Source organism: Mus musculus, chromosome 4 (genome assembly GCF_000001635.26).
Source record: "Mus musculus strain C57BL/6J chromosome 4, GRCm38.p6 C57BL/6J".
Classification (NCBI taxonomy): Eukaryota; Metazoa; Chordata; class Mammalia; order Rodentia; family Muridae; genus Mus; species Mus musculus.
In genome coordinates, this window is record NC_000070.6 from 32,516,001 (window position 1) to 32,534,312 (window position 18,312).

General features: G+C 45.2%; 1 protein-coding gene across 11 annotated transcripts in view, besides 1 other annotated feature; it reads left to right on the forward strand.

Moving 5' to 3' along the window:
• The window catches only part of Bach2 (BTB and CNC homology, basic leucine zipper transcription factor 2), a 347,697-nt gene that overhangs the window by 277,588 nt on the left and 51,797 nt on the right, over positions 1-18,312 (forward strand). The gene's annotated exons all lie outside the window — the stretch shown is intronic.
• Positions 14,396-16,759: an enhancer, noted in NCBI's record as "VISTA enhancer mm510". NCBI's record gives its function as "enhancer in: neural tube[4/5] | hindbrain (rhombencephalon)[4/5]" and the evidence as "EXISTENCE:transgenic organism evidence [ECO:0001131][PMID:17130149]".

Here is an 18,312-nt window from a genome sequence, read left to right on the forward strand (position 1 = left end):
GTAGAGTACTGCCTAGTACACAGAAGGCCTTAGGCTTAACCCCTGATCACCTTCTAACCCTGTGGTGATGGCACACAAGTGTGTCACCCAGACTCTCCAGAAGTAGGGCAGGAGCATCAGGAGTTCAAGGTCATCCTGGACCCCAGCCAGCGCCTGGCCCACCTGTGCTACATGAGACCCTCTCTCAAAACGACTCCCACAGCGGAGGAAGGCAGATCATTGTTCTTTCTTGATCTATGAGAGGAGAGGGCTCAGCCTCTGTGAGATCCCTTGGTGGATAGAAGTGCTTGCTGCCAAGTCTGATGGCCTGAGTTCAACCCCTGGGTGGAGTTCACCCACGTGGTGAAAGACAGACAATTCCTGAAAATTGTCTTCCAAAGTGCAAACATGAACACAAATAAATAAATGGGAAAAATAACCTCAATGCAAGACCGTGTTTTACCTTTAATGTTGGCCTGCAGTGTTGAAACCTTTGCCCCCTTGTATGCCGTCTGGGCTCTTTCGCTCTGTCTTGAACGCAAGCATGCGAGAGTGCATGCACACACACACTATCTCTCCCCTCTGCCCCCTCCCCACCTTTGTAAATAGTGGGTGTTATTTTCAGGGGAGTTCAGGCTCTGACCCAGGGAAGGAAATCATGGCCTTCAGGCATAAGGTTCTGTGATGGTGAAGAGGGCAGGGAGATGTGAGGAGTACCCCACCCAACTGCCTCCCTGGTGTGCCTGTCCTGCGATTAAAGGAAAGTTCTTTGTGGATATTTTCAAACACACAAGAGTATCTGTACATGTGTGTGCTTTCAGATATACCTCCACAGGCTCACTCCAGGCTCTGGATGTGTATGGAGTATCTCCAATAGCTGCTGCCTTGAGGATGTGTCAGTCTTTACAGGAATCATTTCACAGATGGCATTTCAGAAAAGAAGCCATTCCCATCCTTCGCTGTGCTTCATTCAATAAAGACACGATAAAGATGCCACCAGGTCCTAGAAGCATCCTTCCTAGATCAGAGTCCTTGAGGTCCGTCCACGCTGCCTTCCTCTGTCGCTACCTTGTGCCTGAATCCAGTCTGGGAAGCATGTGCTACAGACCTTAGAATCTTGAATGGGATTCCCTTCAGTGTCGCCTGCTTCCCTTTGCAAGAAACAAGGAACACTAATATGCATTTCCAATATAAAAATGAACTCATGAATATAATTATATGAATATGTATGCATGTGTGGGTTATAAATAGACATATGTGCACAGGTACCTTTTATTAAAAAATAAAAATAAAATGAAATGAACCAGTGGGAAAGGCCACTGCAGCGTGATTGGACACTGTGAGTGCGCTGTCACGAGAGAAACTGACTGCACCTTTGAATCCACTGTTGATCTGAACATCTTAGATATTCTACAAAGTAAAACCTTTAAAATAGATTTTAACAGATAATAATCAACAAACATGAAATTTAAAGACAAATAGAAAAAAATGAACCCACTTTTATTTTTTAATTTTTTGTTAACAACAGAGAAGGAAAATAGATTTCCCTTTTTAAATTTAGAGCTATTAGCATATATCATCTGTGGATCATTCTTTAAGAAAACTAGAATGAACTTTTAAAAATTATCATTGTCACAGAGACAGGGTGATGGGAAGTGTCCTAGATTAGAGGGAGCTAGCAAGCCCAAATGCAGTGTGTCATCTGGCCTATACTGCGACCCTGAAGGGCATCCAGAGCAGGTAGAAGCTAAATATAAACTGGGAGAGCTTTGCCTATGGTTTCAACATTGCTTTCTCTGGATATTGTTCTTGTTCTCAGTTGCATGGCGAAGTACTTGGAGTTAAAATGTCATAGTGTCAGGACTTACTCTCAGATGGTTGGGGAGGAAGAGGGCGAGATTTCTATGTGATCTTACAAGTATAGATAGATATTTATAAAAAAAGGAGGGCATGAAACTTGGCAAAATTTAGCAATTTAGCATAAATCCATCTCCTTCCAGAATCCCAGATTCACCCCCAGATAAATATAGATGGCGGTGGTGCATCTCTTTCATCTTTTCTGTGAATCAGAATTTTCTGGTTTAACAAAAAAAAGGGGGGGTTGGGAAAAAACTGGAGTTGTGTTGTGTTTGTTTGCTTGTTTGTTTTCTATAGTGTCGTGGTCTTTCAAGAAGTCCCTCCTGAGCCAAGTCGTCAGCTCATGGCTGTTGCCTCTGCTGCTTGAGAGGCTGAGACACAGGGTCCTCTTGAGCCTAGGAATTTGAGGTTAGCCTAAGCACCTATTCCCAGCGTGAAGGAGGCTGGGGTGGAAGGAAGGTAGGGAGGGGAGGAGAAGAAGAAAGGGGTGGGAAGGAGAATGGAGGGAGGAGAAGAAGGAACTGAAAGAGGGGGAAGAGAGGTTACAGGAAAAGGGAGGAGGGGAGAAGAGAAATTTCTACTGAGTACCCGTGCCGTGCCCAGTCGCGTTTTAAGGCAGAGTATTTAGCCATGGGGAAACACAGTCAACAGCCACTCTCATGGGCCTATATTTAGCATGTAAAACAAATAAGGAAATGTGATCATTTCAATTACAATAAGTGCTAGAAGCAAAATAAAGCAGAATAATATTACAGATAGTAACTGAGAAAAAGTGACATCATCTTGTATGTCTAAGGAAGACAGCCTCTTCAACAGGGGTGGAAAACTGGACAGCCACATGTATAGAAGAATGGAACCAGAACTCTCTCCCTCTCAGTCTGTACAAAAACAAACAAACAAACAACCTGCAAATGGGTCAAAGGCCTTATTATGTAGTACATGAAACTCTGAGGGGGAAAAATAGGGAAAACTCTGAGATATAAGCATAGACAAAGGCTCAGGGATCAAGGCCAACAGTGGACAAATGGAACCTCGTGAAACTGAAGGGGCTTCTGTACAGCAAGGGAGCTAACTGACTGACTAACTGACTGACAGACTGGCTGACTGACTGACTGGCTGGCTGGCTGGCTGACTGACTGACTGACTGACTGACTGACTGACTGACTGGCTGACTGGCTGGCTGGCTGGCTGGCTGGCTGGCTGGCTGGCTGGCTGGCTGGCTGGCTGGCTGGCTGGCTAGCTGGCTGAGAGTAAATATATAGAGTAAAAGAACTCAGAAAACCACAAGAAATCAAATGGCACCATCAATAAATGAGCTGGTGAAACAAAGTTCTCAGAAGATGAACTACAAATGGCCAGTAAACATGGAAAAAATGTTGAAGCTCACTAGCATTAGAGAAAAACAAATCTAAACTAAGCTAGGATTCCATGTCACTTACTCAGAATGACAGTCATTCAGTAAACAAATAGCAGGGCCTCGGGTGAGCTCACTGAGTAAAGCACTTGCCAAATCCTGTTACTGTTGTGTTGCTATGCAGAAACGTGATGACCCAGGCAGCTTATCAAAGAGAAGCATTTAACTGGGGGCTCACGTACAGTTTCAGAGGACTAGTCAACGGCCTGCATGGCAGTAGTCAGGTGCCTAGGCAGACAGGCAGGGAGCAAGGGCCGGAGGGCAGGGTGGGGGGGGGGGGTGAGAGAAGGAAGGATGGAGGGGAGAGAGGGAGACTGGGCATGGCATGGGCTTTCTGAGACCTCAAAGCCCACACCCAGTGACACACCTTCTCCAACAAGGCCATACCTGCTAACTTATCTTAAACCAACTGGGACCAAACCTTAAAATATATGAGCCTTTGGTTGCGTGGGGGATTCTCACTCAAACCACCCCACCATGCAAGTTCAAGGTCCTAAGTCTGAATCCCCAGAAGCCATGTCAAGCCAGGCGTGTGTGGCGGCAATCCCAGTGCTCCTACAGCAATCAGAGAAGCCAGCATGGAGGCAGGGAGCAAGAGACTATCTCAACCAAAATAAAAGACAAGGACTGATCCCCGTGTTTCTCCTCTGACCTCCATATATGCACGGTGGGATGCATGTGCCCACATGCATGTGTGCACACACACGTGCTCGTGTGTGTGTGTGTGTGTGTGTGCATGCACACACATATGACGGAAGGGAGGGAGAGAGATTGAGAGAGAGAGGAAAGAAAGAAGGAAGGAAGGGAAGAAGGAAGGAAGAAAGAAAGACTGTTAGCATCTCCTTTCAAATGGAAGCATTAAATGCAGAGTTGAGACTTGCCTGCCAAGGGCCAAGGACAGAACAGGATACAAGTAGTGTCTACTGTGATAGTCCAGGAAAAAGGTAGTTGGCACAAAGGAAGACTGCAAAGAGAGAGAGAGAAGAATCCAGGATAACTGTTGATTAGACAGTTGTGACTTACCAGTAACTGAAATGGAAAAATCTATACAAGAAGCAGGTGGGAAAAGGGACAAACAGTTGGGTGGACTTTCTGCAAAGGGCTCCAGTTGCTTAGGACCTAAGGCCAACATGTATCTAACTCGTGGCTAACAGAGGTAAGAAACGAAGCCATCCAGCAGAGGGATGAAGCAGGTCCCGGGTTCTGCTAGCTATCTCACAATAGGATCATTAGAGTGCCTTATAAAAACCTTGTCATGGAACTTTTCAGTTTACAAATTAACTCACTGAAAGTTGGTGTCTGCCGGCTCAGAGGGAAAATGTTAATTTCCAAGCTGCAGTGACTTTTGCTCGGGCTCCCACTCCCTCCCAGAGCATATAAGGGGGCTCATCCTGCTCTTGGTGCTGATGGGAGTTTCAGCGAGAGAAAGAGAAGAGTGATACTGAGGATGTGGCCCTGTTCACAGTGACACGTGACACGGAATTAGTGGACGCAGCCCTGCAAGGTTCAGCCAGAGTGTAACAGTGGTTCCCAGACATTTTTTGCCAGTGACCTCTGACGTGTCACTAAGTTTCACAAGCCGCCTTTCCTTTTTTTTTTTTAAGCCAATTTTCTCTCTATTCTTTGCCCCAAAAACAGCTCTGTTTGAGACATACATTCTAAGCATATTTTGTTCCTCAAGAGCACGCCCCGGCAGCTTTGACACTATTCGTTAGCATTCCTTTGCCTCTTCTGCTCGCCTGCCCTCCGAGATTCTGCAGTCTGCTCTTAAAATAATGCCGACCTATTTATTCAGATCCTTGCCCCACTCCCACCCCCAACCCCTCAAAAAAAAAATGGCAAAGGCTTTTCATGTGAATTCTTCAGGAATGGCTGAAGTTCTACAGACTGGTGTGCTTAGAATAGAGACTTGACAACAAGGGCCCGTAGGAGGTGCTCATGGCAGACACGGTGGCCTTTGAACCCTCCGCCTGGAGAGCCTTGTTTCTGCAGCTGTGTTTTATTAGGTACAGTGTCAGGCTGCCACGGTGAAAAAGTTCTAGAAATCTGAAAATCTTGACGTCAGATTAAAGGCTTCTGAAGCCAAGTGTGGTAGTAAACACACGTAATTCCAACACTTATAAGACTGAAGTATCGTGTCACAAGCTCTGGGTCAGCTAATAAGAAAAGGGGCTTCTTGTTGGCGGGGGATTATTTGTTGTTTGTTGTTGTTTGCTGCTGCTATTTTAGTAAATCACGATTGTCTAGCCATCCTAGCATTTTCCCATGCCCTGTCTTAGAGAGCTGATGGCCAGCTTCAGTCCTAATGTGGCCATCTATGATCAAAGGCCAGCGTCAACATAAGGTCCTTTCTCTGCCAACTGAAATATGGGGCCGTGGCTGATCGTCTGTTTCAGTTTTGTTTAGAGTTTGCATTCAAGCCCATCATTTAGACCTGGAAGAACTATGTAGAAATCCCAGTCCAGGGCAAGGGCAAGCTGTTGGCTCAGAACAAATAACTAAACAGGAGCTAGAGTCGGAGACATCCAGACAGGGAGATCTTAGGATCCAGAAACATCCCTGGGACCTTTACCTCATATAGAACCGTGTTCTCATAAGTCCTGCCCTTTCTTCGTTGCACTTGTGGGATATCAGCACGCATTTTTAAACTGTGTTTTAGACGGTGCCCTTCACCCTCCCTCACTTGCTCACCACCCTCCCCTTCTGCTTACAGTTAGATCTGGTTTCTTTTCCTGTTGCTGTCAAAGATTTCAGTATCGCCTGGCCCCATCCTCAGATGTGTCCATGAGATGATTGACATGGATGAGGTGGCCGGGTGGTTAATGTGAAGGACTGCCAAGAGATTATTAAAAAGGAAAGGCTTTGGGCCTTTATCCTCCTACCACTTCAAGGTATATAGAATCTCAGGGTGTGTACAGCATTTACAATATTTCTAAATGGCTCAGTCATTATGTCAAGCCCAGGAAAATACAAGCTAGGGCCTGCTGCTAACCGTGGCCTGTGTGACTGACTGCACTTGCTCACCCAGCAGGACTAAATAGAAGGTTTGTTCAGGGAGGGAAACTAATACCTGAAAGTAATGCCTTACAAATATCTTGAGACTTAGACAACTCAGCCTGGGTTATTTGATTTTAAGGCTCTGCAGTCAAACAATTGAATTTCTATTGACTAGGAGCGATGGCCTTTGAGGACTAGGAAATCACTGCCACCTTCACTTTCTCCTGCTGCCTGGCACTAGCCTGACAAAGCTTCTTGTGTTCTCTGCCCCTGCCTCCTTTCTAATCTTAGCAGACTGGTTGAACTGGGACAGCATTCCAGCCTAAGGTAGCTTGGTAGAGGTGTCTTTCCTATGCTTATTGGAGAGTTAGTTAGGGGAGTTTATTTTGTCAACTCACTAGTTGGTATCTTTACCAGTGGTATCTGGAGGAAATGAAAATATTATCAAGTATTCCTTCTTCGGATCCCTTTGTGTGCAGATGGTTTAAGGAGTATTAGAACTATAACTGTGTCTTCTTGATTCTTGAGTAATGAGCTGAGGAATGTCAGAGATTAGAGGGTAATAAGGCACGTTAGCAACACAAGATGAACTCCATACTTCTTTTATATGGATTTTATGTTCCCTTTGGCATTTTTTTTTGTCTGACTGGTTTTTTGTTTGTTTGTTTGTTTGTTTGATTGGTTGTTTGGATTTTTCCCTCTGTGGTTTGTTATTGTTTGAAAGAGAGAAAAGAGCATAAGATTGGGTGGGTAGAGAACTAGGGAAGGTTTGGCAGGAGTTGGAGGAAGGGGAAACACCATCAAAATACATTGTAAAATTTTTTTTTTAATTTAAAGGGCCTGGAGAGATGGCTCAGTGGTTAAGAGCACCGACTGTTCTCCCAGAGGTCCTGAGTTCAATTCCCAGCAGCCACATGGTGGCTCACAGCCATCTGTAATGAGATCTCCATCTCAATGCAGCCTAGGACTGTGTCGCCTTTCCCGGAACCTGCCTGAGTTAGGACTCTCCTGCCCTGTCCTTTTGTGTTGAGTTTTTTCATCCCTCTAGGGTTTTACATCAGTTTTTGTTCAATTCAGTTCTATGCATTTGCCTAATGACATCAGCCTGGGGGGGACCTCATTAGGGATCTCTACTCTGCCTGCCTGAGTAGCTCTCCAGTCGCTATAAACATGTTTCTTAAGTCCAACAGAGAAGCTAAGCAAAACAAGGTAGAAGGGAAAGTTGGATCACGTGGGTAACACTTCTCCCAAGTTGGAGTTGACCCCGGTCCACCAGCCAGTGGCTGATGGCTTGATTTTCCTGTCACCCAGGCCTTGTTCAGAGTGAGCTGGCAGGTGTTAGTCGCCAGGCTGGATTCCTGGGGTGACATTTCCACTGTGTTCTCCCCTCCCTGCAGTCCTGCCACCAAAACCAAAACTGCAGTCACTGGGGCGTGACTTGTTTCCAGGCGAGCTTGAGTGGGAACTTGCGTTCCCACTCTCCTGTCTGGGTTCTGGGCAGTTGACAATAAGCTCAGGAAGCTCATGCGAATGCAGATGGATGTGTCGCTAAAGGCTTGGCTTTTCCTCCTTAAGAGCATCATGAGAACGTTCACATTGTTGTGTGTGCCCATGGAGTGGCAGGAAAAGGCCTCTTCTGTCATTATAAAAAGTTAAAGACAGCAAAAAGAACCCACTTCACAAAGTCCTGGGCTTAATGCGGAGGAAGACAAAAGATAATTTAAGAAGCAGAAATGGAAGCTGGATTTTAGGGCACACTACTAAAAACTGACTTTCAGAATCTCACAGAAAGCAAGTTGATCAAGACCTTCTCAGGAGGCAAGTCTCTGCAGGTCAGGCTGTGGTTCCTTCCCCAGGAGAAACAGCCCTACCCTGGCTCCTTTGTCCCGCAATGGGGTCAGCGTTCCACAGAAGAAGAGCAGATTGAAAACACACCAGAGGTACCCGTTCTCATAAAACTCCCCTGTACACAGTCCAACACCCACAGGCAGAGAACTAGGGTCTTTTCACCTCCAACGTCAGTCTCCCCAACTCCAACCCATCTCCTTTCTTTCCTGGGGCCATTTCTGAGAATCATAGCATCCATAGCCTTTATCCCTCTGGCTCCTCTGCTGTTCTCAAATAGTCACACTTTGCCTCTTCAAGTTCCCCCTGCAACATCACAAACGACTGAATCCTGGAAGACACTGCTGTGAGTCCTTCTTGGCTCCCTTCCTGCCGGCCCCAGTGTCTGCCTGCACATTGCAACCATTAACAGCTGTTGGGAGGTCTTTCAACTGCCTGGCTTCTTGCTGAAGTGTTTCAACACTGGGTTTTCTAGGGCTTGGCTATACAAAAGAAGGAAGAGGAAAAATGGCAAGAGTTACATAAAATCCTTATCATGTCAAGAGTCATTTTCCTCCCTTTTTCCAAAAGAAAGAAGAGAAAGGCTTCAGAGATACTGGCAGCTCATCCTTCAGATGACCTCGTGTGCTGGCCCCAGAGGCGGCCCTGGGTTGCTCTCTGGGACTCTAAGGGAATTGACAATGTTGGATCTCTGTTTGTTGTTGATATGAGAATATTAGCATCCTCCCTTACCTGACCACCACCTCACAACATCTAGAGCTCTAAACTAAACAGAGGGGACATGGACTGTCACCACTGAGCCTAGAAGCCAGGACTTGTCCTCTAATACCACCCACCAACCAGACTCCCACCCACTTCTTCAGGGAAGAGTCAGTCCTTGGGAAGCAGGGGGTTCTCAATTAGATGCTTCCTTCCAAAACCTTCGGACACAGTAGACATTTGGGGGGGTCCCCACTCCTTGTCAGCTTTGCTCCACCCACCCTTGCTGCCCCAGGAACACTGCAGCAGCTATTGCTAAGCGCTCAGCACCTCATACCCAGCACTCTGCTACCTTTTACTGCTTCTGTCTCCACAGTACCCATCCCCCGCAACAGGGAGGTCTTACACATTCCTCTCTCGTGTTTCACAAGGGGAAGAGAGAAACCCTTCAACCTCAGGGTTCAGCAAGTTTACTGGTCCAGCCTCCTAATCCAAGGATTTCCAAAACCATGAATATGTATACCACAATTTCAGTTTGTCTATAAGAACATTTTTAAAAAGCATTGTGGCCATGCGATGGTGGCACATGTTAATCCCAGCACTTGAGAAGTAGAGGCAGGTGGATCTGAGTTCAAGGCCAGCTTGGTCTACAGAGCAAGTTTAGGATAGCCAGGGCTACACAAAGAGAAACTATGTCTCTGAAACCACCACCCAAAAAAAATTGTGTTTAGTTACACATATATTTGAAAAGCATAACTCAAAACTAAACGTGGTAGTGCACACCTAAATTCTAGCACTTGGGAGAGTGAGGCAGGAGGATTGCTGTGAGATCAAGATGAACCTGGGCCACCAAATGAGTCCCATCCTGTACTACAGAATAAAAGACCCTTTCCCAGAAAACAAAACCAACCAAGGTAATTCATGAGTTAAACCTGAGTTTTCAGCTTTTTTTTTTTCACAAGTTAGATGCTCTTCCACCGAAGGAAGGACAGGGAAGATTGGGGGAGGCAGGGAGCAGTATTTATAACCTCATTTCTGTTGCTCAGGTGTCAGGTAGGGAAAGGCAGGACAGGTTAATAGAGCCTGATCAGAAAGAACCTTCAATGCCAGGCTGAGAGGCTGGCAGTACTGTAGAGAAGCCTCAAGGTTCTTTAGGGACCAGTTGGACAGAATGCATAGAAAGTTCTAGAGGAAAACAAGACAATGGCAGCAATGTCACAGGCAGCAAGGAAATGCCACAAAATGTCATGTCCAAGAAGAGAAGAGAACAGAGTTGACGTTAAAGATGGAAAGGAGATAGAGAAGACCTAAAGTTGTTTATGTGTCTTCAATGGACCATCCAGGCTGTACTCACTGCCTCCCTGTGCGGCAGCTCAGCCCGGAGCAAGAGCCACCTCTGTAAAGACACACACTCCAGGATGGCAGCCATCTGCCCGTGGAGCTGCCGAGCACTCGAAACACAGCTAGTATGACTGTGAGAAACCAATTTTTTTCTTTTTTTTTCTTTTTTTTCTTTTAGTTAAATGATACTCAGAGCTCATGACTACCACATTGGAGCACATTGGAGTGAGAGCTCAAACATTGGCCCTGATTTGCAGACCATTCTGTCGTAAAGTCTAGCACAATGCCTAGCACATAGTAGGTACTCAGTATTTGTTGCACGAGAAAATTTTTAAAAACACAGTGAAATCTAGGCAAGGACTGGGCCCAATTCAGATCAGTTTATTGTTTTGTGGAGATGGTTCAAGGGATGAGGAGAAGGGGATTTCCCAGACATATTTGGGGTCTTCCCCGAATGTGTAAACCGAAGCACTCAGAAACCTCACTCAGGCAGGCAAAATGAAGCCAAAGGGGATCAAGGAGAACTGGCTGTGGTAGCCAGAGTCTGGTCTGCAGTGCCTGCTGTCGGGCTGCTCAGTTCTGGTCTTAAATGCCCATCCCCCAACATGCAAGAGGAGTAACCGAAACAGGAATACACATTTAGAAGGAATTGGGGAAAGAGAACATGTTAGGACTGCTTTGTTATACCGGACAGTGAAAAATTAGAATGTACATTCAGATAGACAGGCATTGCACTTGCCAGAACGGCTGCCTCCAAGCTGAGGCTAGGAATCTTCCCACATCAGCCCCCAGCCTGCTGAGAGGAGCTATAGAGTAATAGAGCATAGATAATAGCTCTGCAATCTACCAAATGATTGTCGTGTACGTAGTATAATCTGTACAAGCTCGCGTACATCTAAACATATACCTGGAAAGTCTGGCTATTAAGGTACAATTCTGTTCTCTGTCTGGGCTGGGGGCGGAGAATGGTGCTAGATTGTATCTGCATCCAAACATAGAACCTCACCAGTCTGAAAAAAAAAAAAAAGCAAAAAGACTTTTATCTCAAAAGAAAGAAAGAAAAAAAGAAAGGAAGGAAGGAAGGAAGGAAGGAAGGAAGAAAGAAAGAAAGAAAGAAAGAAAGAAAGAAAGAAAGAAAGAAAGAAGGAAGGAAGGAAGGAAGGAAGGAAGGAAGGAAGAAAGAAAGAAAGAAAGAAAGAAAGAAAGAAAGAAAGAAAGAAAGAAAGAAAGAAAGGAAGGAAGAAAGAAAGAGAAAAAGAAAGAAAGAAAGAAAGAAAGAGAAAGAAAGAAAGAAAGAAAGAAAGAAAGAAAGAAAGAAAGAAGAAAGAAAGAAAGAAAGAAAGAAAGAAAGAGAAAGGCCTCTGGGAAATCTGACTTCTACCTCTCCCTGGCTTTGGTCTTAGTGTGTGGGCTCTGAGCTGGCTGTCAAGAGGTCCCTGTGCCTCCCCAGTGTACTGCTGAGCTACGAGAGTCATGGGCTCCCTCCTCCCACCTCCAGCTGCCAAATCCCCTCTCCCCAGTGCACTATAATCCTCCCCTTAACGTCTTACCTTCACTGCCTCTGGCCACCATCTTAGCAATACACTGAGTCTCTCCTCCATGAGCTGACTTCCTTAACTCTCAATTCCCCCTGCAACTTCCATCATCCCCCACTGAGAAACCCTTTCCCATAAGCCATCACTTCCCTTCCAGCTTGGTTCTGCACCTTTCTTCAGGCTAACAGCAGTGGCGTTGATTACAGGCACTTTGTTTGCTAACTGCCTATAGGCAGAGCTCAGTCTCTCCCTGTCAGGCCAGAGCAGAAAACTTCACTTTGTCCCTTTGTGATAGCTGTCACCTGCCGCAGGTGATGGGGACTTCAGGAAAGGCAGCATGGAAGAGTCACACTGCTCCCCCACCTTGTTTCTTATTTGTTTATCCATTTAGATGCAGCATTTCTCCTTTTCTTCTCTTTTGACTTTTTTATTTAGGATTTGAAAGATTGTGATATTTGTGTATGGTATATACCGGTTATATCCTCCACCTTACCGTACCCCACTCTCTAACTCCCCACCCACACATGCCCCCCCCCAGACTTCATGCCTTTTCTGTTTTAACAGTTTTAACACAGTAAATCCAGTTGGTGCTGCCCGTAGCACTTGGATATAGAGTCACACACTGGGACACAGACAGCGTACCAGTGGGCTCTCCCCAAAAGCCATCAAATGCCAATACCCCCTCAGCCATGGCTGGGGCCTTAGGAGCCCTTCTTCCTCCTGCACTGGGATTTTCAACTGGCTAGATCTTGTACAGTCTTAGGTAGGTAACCATAGTTGCTATGAGATCCCGCTATATCCATGGAACAGCATATATTCCCCCTCCTTATCCTCCAATTCTTATGATCCTTACACCTCCTCTTCCATAATGTTCCCAAAGCTTGGGGAGGGGAGAGTTGATAGATGTGCCCCGTCTATAGCTGAGCACTTGGAATTGCTACTAGCCTTTTATTAGCTACTATTTGCTTTCTATATAGCCATGGCTGGCCTTAAACTCACATCCTGCCTCAACGTCCTTATTATAAGTGGGAGCCACCACACCCAACCCAACCCATGTTTGTTAGTTTGTTTTTTAAGGGAATTAAGAAGGAAAATAGCAAAGTGCCATTAAGATTGTTTTCTTGCTTATGACCACATTTCTTCAGTTCTTTCTGGTGCTCTTGTAGTTTAATCTCTTGGGAGTTTAACATAGCCATTAAGGGGAGGGGTCTGGCCATAAATGCTTCACATGAATGTTCATCACTCAGGGAGCTCTTAACATTCATGTGTCACCATCAGAATCAGTGGTCTCCCCCAGCAAGATTGCGTTTCCTCTCAAAGTAAGATGGTGTCTCAACGTGGACCCAATTGATTATCGTTGTACTTAATCTTAATTGGCTGTCTTCTATCTTCCATTTTTGTTATAGCCTTCTGTCTCCAAATATCAGCAACTCAGCCTGGCTGCAAATGAGACAGCTTCCATCTTTAAATTTTATTCAGGTTCAAATATGTCTTTGCAAACAATACATTAGTAAAACAGGCTTCCTCTGACTTCACTCATTGGCTGTAAAGCATGCTGAAAGTTGATGACCGCTACCCCATCGTGTGGCACCCGACAGTGATGCAAACAAAGGGTGAGATACAGTGAAATGCATACTGTGAAACTGCACACATACAGTGAAATGCATACAGGGAAACTGCACACATACAGTGAAATGCATACTGTGAAACTGCACACATACAGTGAAATGCATACAGGGAAACTGCACACATACAGTGAAATGCATACTGTGAAACTGCACAAGGGATAAGCAGGATGGAAGGGATGTACACTAAGATCTGCTCATTAGAGCTCCAGTGGCCCCGATACCCGAGTAAACTAAGCCAGGGCACCTGCACACAGCACTCGTGAGGGGACGCAGCCCCCACGTTCATCTGTGCATCCAGGTGTGCTTTTCAGATTTCATGGTAGCCAGGCTGGGCGCGGTAGAAACCGCTAGCATAGTCAGATATAAGAATATCCTAGTCATGCGACAGTGGGAAGAATCTTCACTCTCCATTCGCAGTGCCTGAGACTTTCCCGCGATCGTGTGACGTGGGGTTAGACAATGCAGCCTGTGCTTTTCATGACCTGGTATCTAAGGCGTGACTGGCAGAATGGACAGTTTGGATAAGTTTCATTCTGGAAGTCTAAAGTTGGCTTTCTGAACACAGACTGTGGTTGGGTTTTTTTTTCCCCCTTTGGAGGCAGTTTATGAATAATGCTTGGTTTTCAAAATAAGCGCCCAGGTCTCAGCCTGTGTAAAGTGAAAGGCCACGACAGTACAAAGGAGAAGTAGAAGGATGCTGCCCGTGAACGAAGGAGACATCAAAGTATAGGAACAGCTTCAGCATGGGAGAAGAGGCCGTTTGGGGTCAAGCGCCCCTCCACTACCCTGCAGCGCCCTCTCTGTTTTGTTGGCCCAGCAGCTATGGCATTGGCTTACAATTGAACAATCTGGGTTTGCCCTGTCTTCCCATTTAGACTATTCAGTCACCATTCCTGATTTCTCTGTTGGTGGCTGCAGTGTTTTTTAGTCAGCAAATCTATTACCTAAAATAAGTAACAGGTTAGCCATTTGATTAAATTGTCAAGTTCATAGACATGATAGCAGTAGTCTGGAGAAAGGAAAAGGTATTGTGTACATTAAATGAGAATGAGAGGGAAAAAAACAAAAACAAGAAACAAAACCAGATCACCAAGACTAGAGACCCAGAATGCCAACAAACCTGGCATCGTCGGTGTGCGCTCTGATACGCTTTTGCAGCCTCCCCTGACACTATGGACATACTTATTTTGTATGGAGAGATATCTTTGGCATTCTAGCTAAATAGCCTGTCTGTGTATCAGGGACACACAAGCTCCCCCTGGGGAGAGATGGGGTATCCGGGCAGCGGTGCTTTATCTCTGTAGATTGGTATAAATGAGCTAGTGGAACCCCCACCAACCGCCCAGGAGTTCACAATTGGAGAACAAAGGGTAGTGGCTCCCAGGAGCTTTCCTGGGCACTCGCCTGCTATTCACTTTGAAGCAAGCTTATTCTCACGCTGGGAGTTGTTTCTAAGTCAGGAACAGCATGTATTTTATAAAAATGTATTCAGTCACTGGTTCTTTTTCCCTGTGCCACCCACACAAGCATACAGAGAAAAGTCTGCTCACCTATTTTATTTGAACTACCTATTTATCCCCTTCCCTCCTCCCTTTAAAGTCTTATGTTAATACTTTTGTGTTTACATTACGTGTTTTTAAAGCCATCCGCAATCCGGGCCAGTTAATTTAGGTCATAGTGGAGCTTGCTCTGGTGGAGGGCGGGTAGCCTTGAACGCAGCCTGGGCAGCCTTCACTGGTGCGATACAGACTTCAGTTTCCCCGCTATAATTATGAGCAAGAAGCCTGTGTTTAATTGCAATGCATGAATGGGAGATGTTCTTCAGCTTATCTGCATTCATCGCTTGCTGCTGGTTTCTCTGTTGAGGTCTCCATCAGCGTTGCTACAGAGCTCTTGGCAGTGCTGCCGCAGTTGCTGGTGAATTTTTATGATCTGTTGCATGCCGCTGGTACAGTTTCCTGCCCTGTAATGGTATCAGTTTTCCTGACACAGGCGGGGGCTACAGACTGAAACCCAGGAGCCCGCATTAGCATAAAACGTCCCAATTCTGTCAGTTTGATTAATTTGTCTCTTTGTCTCCACTCTATATGATAAGTGCTATTAATGGTTGCAGCACTTCATATGTCAAAGTCTTTCTTCCTAATGACTTGAAAATGTGGTTTATTCCCCCTCTTTCTGTACTATTTCTCTCATTTAGCATTCTACTCAGTATAGATTTATGCCACGCTCTTTCATTGTCTTCCTGGCTGCAGCGCCGCAGTGATTACATATGGTGTGGAGCGCGTAGAGATGTGATCCCAGGGGCGGCAGCTGCTGACGCAAGCTGAAAATAGAGCCAGCGTCTGCTCAGCACTTTTCCCAGAGGCCTTTTATTTATTAGTAACAGCCTTGGTGCAGGACAGCTCGGATCCTCATTTAGTGAGATGACTTTTTTTTGCCTCTTCAAATGCCGCGGTGACTTTGCTCTATTTACCGACACTGCTGTGTGATATTTTTAACTGCCTTGTATCTCACCAGTGACTTAGCCAAACGTAAATCGTAATGTAACCTCAATATATAATGAACTCAAGAAAAGACAGGCTCGGGTGCTAGTGGCTCCGATACTGGTGAACATAGTGCATCTACTCAGAAGGTATAACTGTGCATACCCTGAGAGTTGAGAAACAAGGAGTAAAATTCTAATGATCTGCGTAGTGAAAGAAAAAAAAAAGAAAAGACAGGCTCCACTGGAAGAAATGGGAGCCTGGCAGCTCTGTGGTTTAAATTAAATAAGCCTGTTTGTAAGACAGCATTTTTACATGCTACAGTGCTTTACCATGTGCCTCTATTCTTCTTCCTGGGACCCTCACACTATCTCTAGGACTTGTTCTCTGATGAGGAAAAGGCAAAGAAACTGCATGACAGAGCCGCAGCACTTTCATAAGAAGGGAAGATGAAGAGATGGGGGTTTTGCCGAGGTCAGTCACTGGACCGGAGTCAGCATCATTAGTGATTGAAATGGGCACTTATCAAGCCAATCCAGCCAATCGGAGTGCTCAGACTCGTCTGTGAGCACAGCACATCTGTGATACAAATGTAACGGCAGAATTTAGGTTCAGAGTAACAGCTGTTCTTCTACACATGTTTGTAAATTCATACGCTTGAAAAATGCTAGTAAGATATTTTTCACAAGAATTCTTCGTTTGCAATGTCATTCTTCTCTGTGAGAAACAGTCTTTGAGCAGGATAAGGGCAGGGCTGCCTCATTCTCTATGCTATCGGAACGTGTCAGTCCAGTCATTCCTTTGTGCATGATCAACTGTTCCGAGTTGCAAAAGTGGAAAGATAATAACATTAAGATTTACAGACAAATAGCAAACTGAAAATGTCACTTCTGGCCAGGGCCTGTAAAATAGTGAGAAAGCCTTTGAATAGGAAGCAGACCTCTTTGTGATGAAGAAGTGGAAAACGGAAACCAAAATCCCAGGCGAGTTGACCCTTTTCCTTTTTTCTATTTTATGTGGTTTTTAGCCACTCTAGAGCCAGTGGACAGAGAGCAGGATGAATCACTTCCTAAATCTGTTCTTACCTGAGGTAGGACCATGGGTTTCTTTCTTTAGTAACAGATTTTATTAATGCCATGATCAAACAGAGCTAAACACATGATTCCCTGCTGGGTCGGCATAAAAAATTAAAATAGTGACTCAGTATAAATAGAGTGTGATCATCTCATTTGAGCAAGTGTAGAATCTGTAATGCTCAAAGAGCATCATTGATACAAGGACCAAACCAGCAGCTGCTGGACTAGAAGACAAGCCCCCTTTTGCGCTCCACACACATGCAGTTACACAAACGTAAGATTGTAGCATTTTATTGGTTGTGATCGTTGCGGCTTATAGATCTTTTCTGGTTTATTTCGAGTCTTACACTGGTAAGAGCTTAGGCCACTGTAGTGAGAGCAGCATCCAGTGCCCTGCTGTGAAGATCTCCTCCAAGACAACAGGACTATGTCAGAAAGAGAACAAGGGACAGCGAGGACCTGGCCTGTGTCTGATGCGCTCTCTCTTACTCTTTATTTTTGCTTCAGTTCTTCACTCCAGTCCTGCTTCACAAAGAGCACTCAAGCTTGTCCTCCTGCATAGTAACACTGGAGCAGGTTTCGTTCTCTGGTGGCTTCCCAACAGTGGGTGATCCTGCTTGCTATAGGAGAAGTGACATTCGGGCATGACAACATGAATTAAGGATGGAATTTACCAATGGACTCTTAATTTCCTAGCTTTAGTGATTCTACAGTAGACTTAGCATGTTCTAGCTGGGAGGAAAAGCCCGAGCCTTAGTTTACGTGTGTATCTGTCGCTAAAACAGCATTGGATCAGTTAAATCGGGCTTGGTTTGCTCCTGTAGTATAGACACTGTATGATAAAGAAAAATATTTCGTGTCTTGTCAGTTTTTCACTGGGATTTCTGAAAGCTAGTGTTCCTTTCTGCTGTTAGATCTGAAATGGGGATAAAAGCCCTTTGTTTTGATAAGCAGGACTTTTTCCCCCCTCTGAAACTTCCTCATTTCCAAGACGTCTTAAGAGAGATACCTCCATATGCACAAAGATCTCTGTAAATGACACAGACTCTGAAGGAGGTTCTTGGAGCCAATTATTTAGCGAGTGGTTGCTGAAACGAAGACAGAAGGGAGATGTGTACTTGCAGACAGGAGCCAAGCCGAGAAAGAAGAAACCAATCAATCTAACTACACGTCCTGTACGCCAGGCCAGCCCAGAATAGTAAGCGAAGTCAGAAAGACTTTGGTAACAGGAACAGTAGAAGAAGGAGGGACTTGGATTTTTTTTCCCAAATAAATACTATGTTTTGCAGAAATATTTCAGTAAGAGAGAGAAAAGGTTTAAAAAAAATGTAAGAAAAAGATGAAGTTGTAACCGTCTATCATGACAAGGGATGGCAGTCATTAGACACAGTCTCAGTCAGGTTTAACCCAGGATAGTTCCCAGCCCAGCAAGTAGGAGATGACCAGCCCTGATCATTT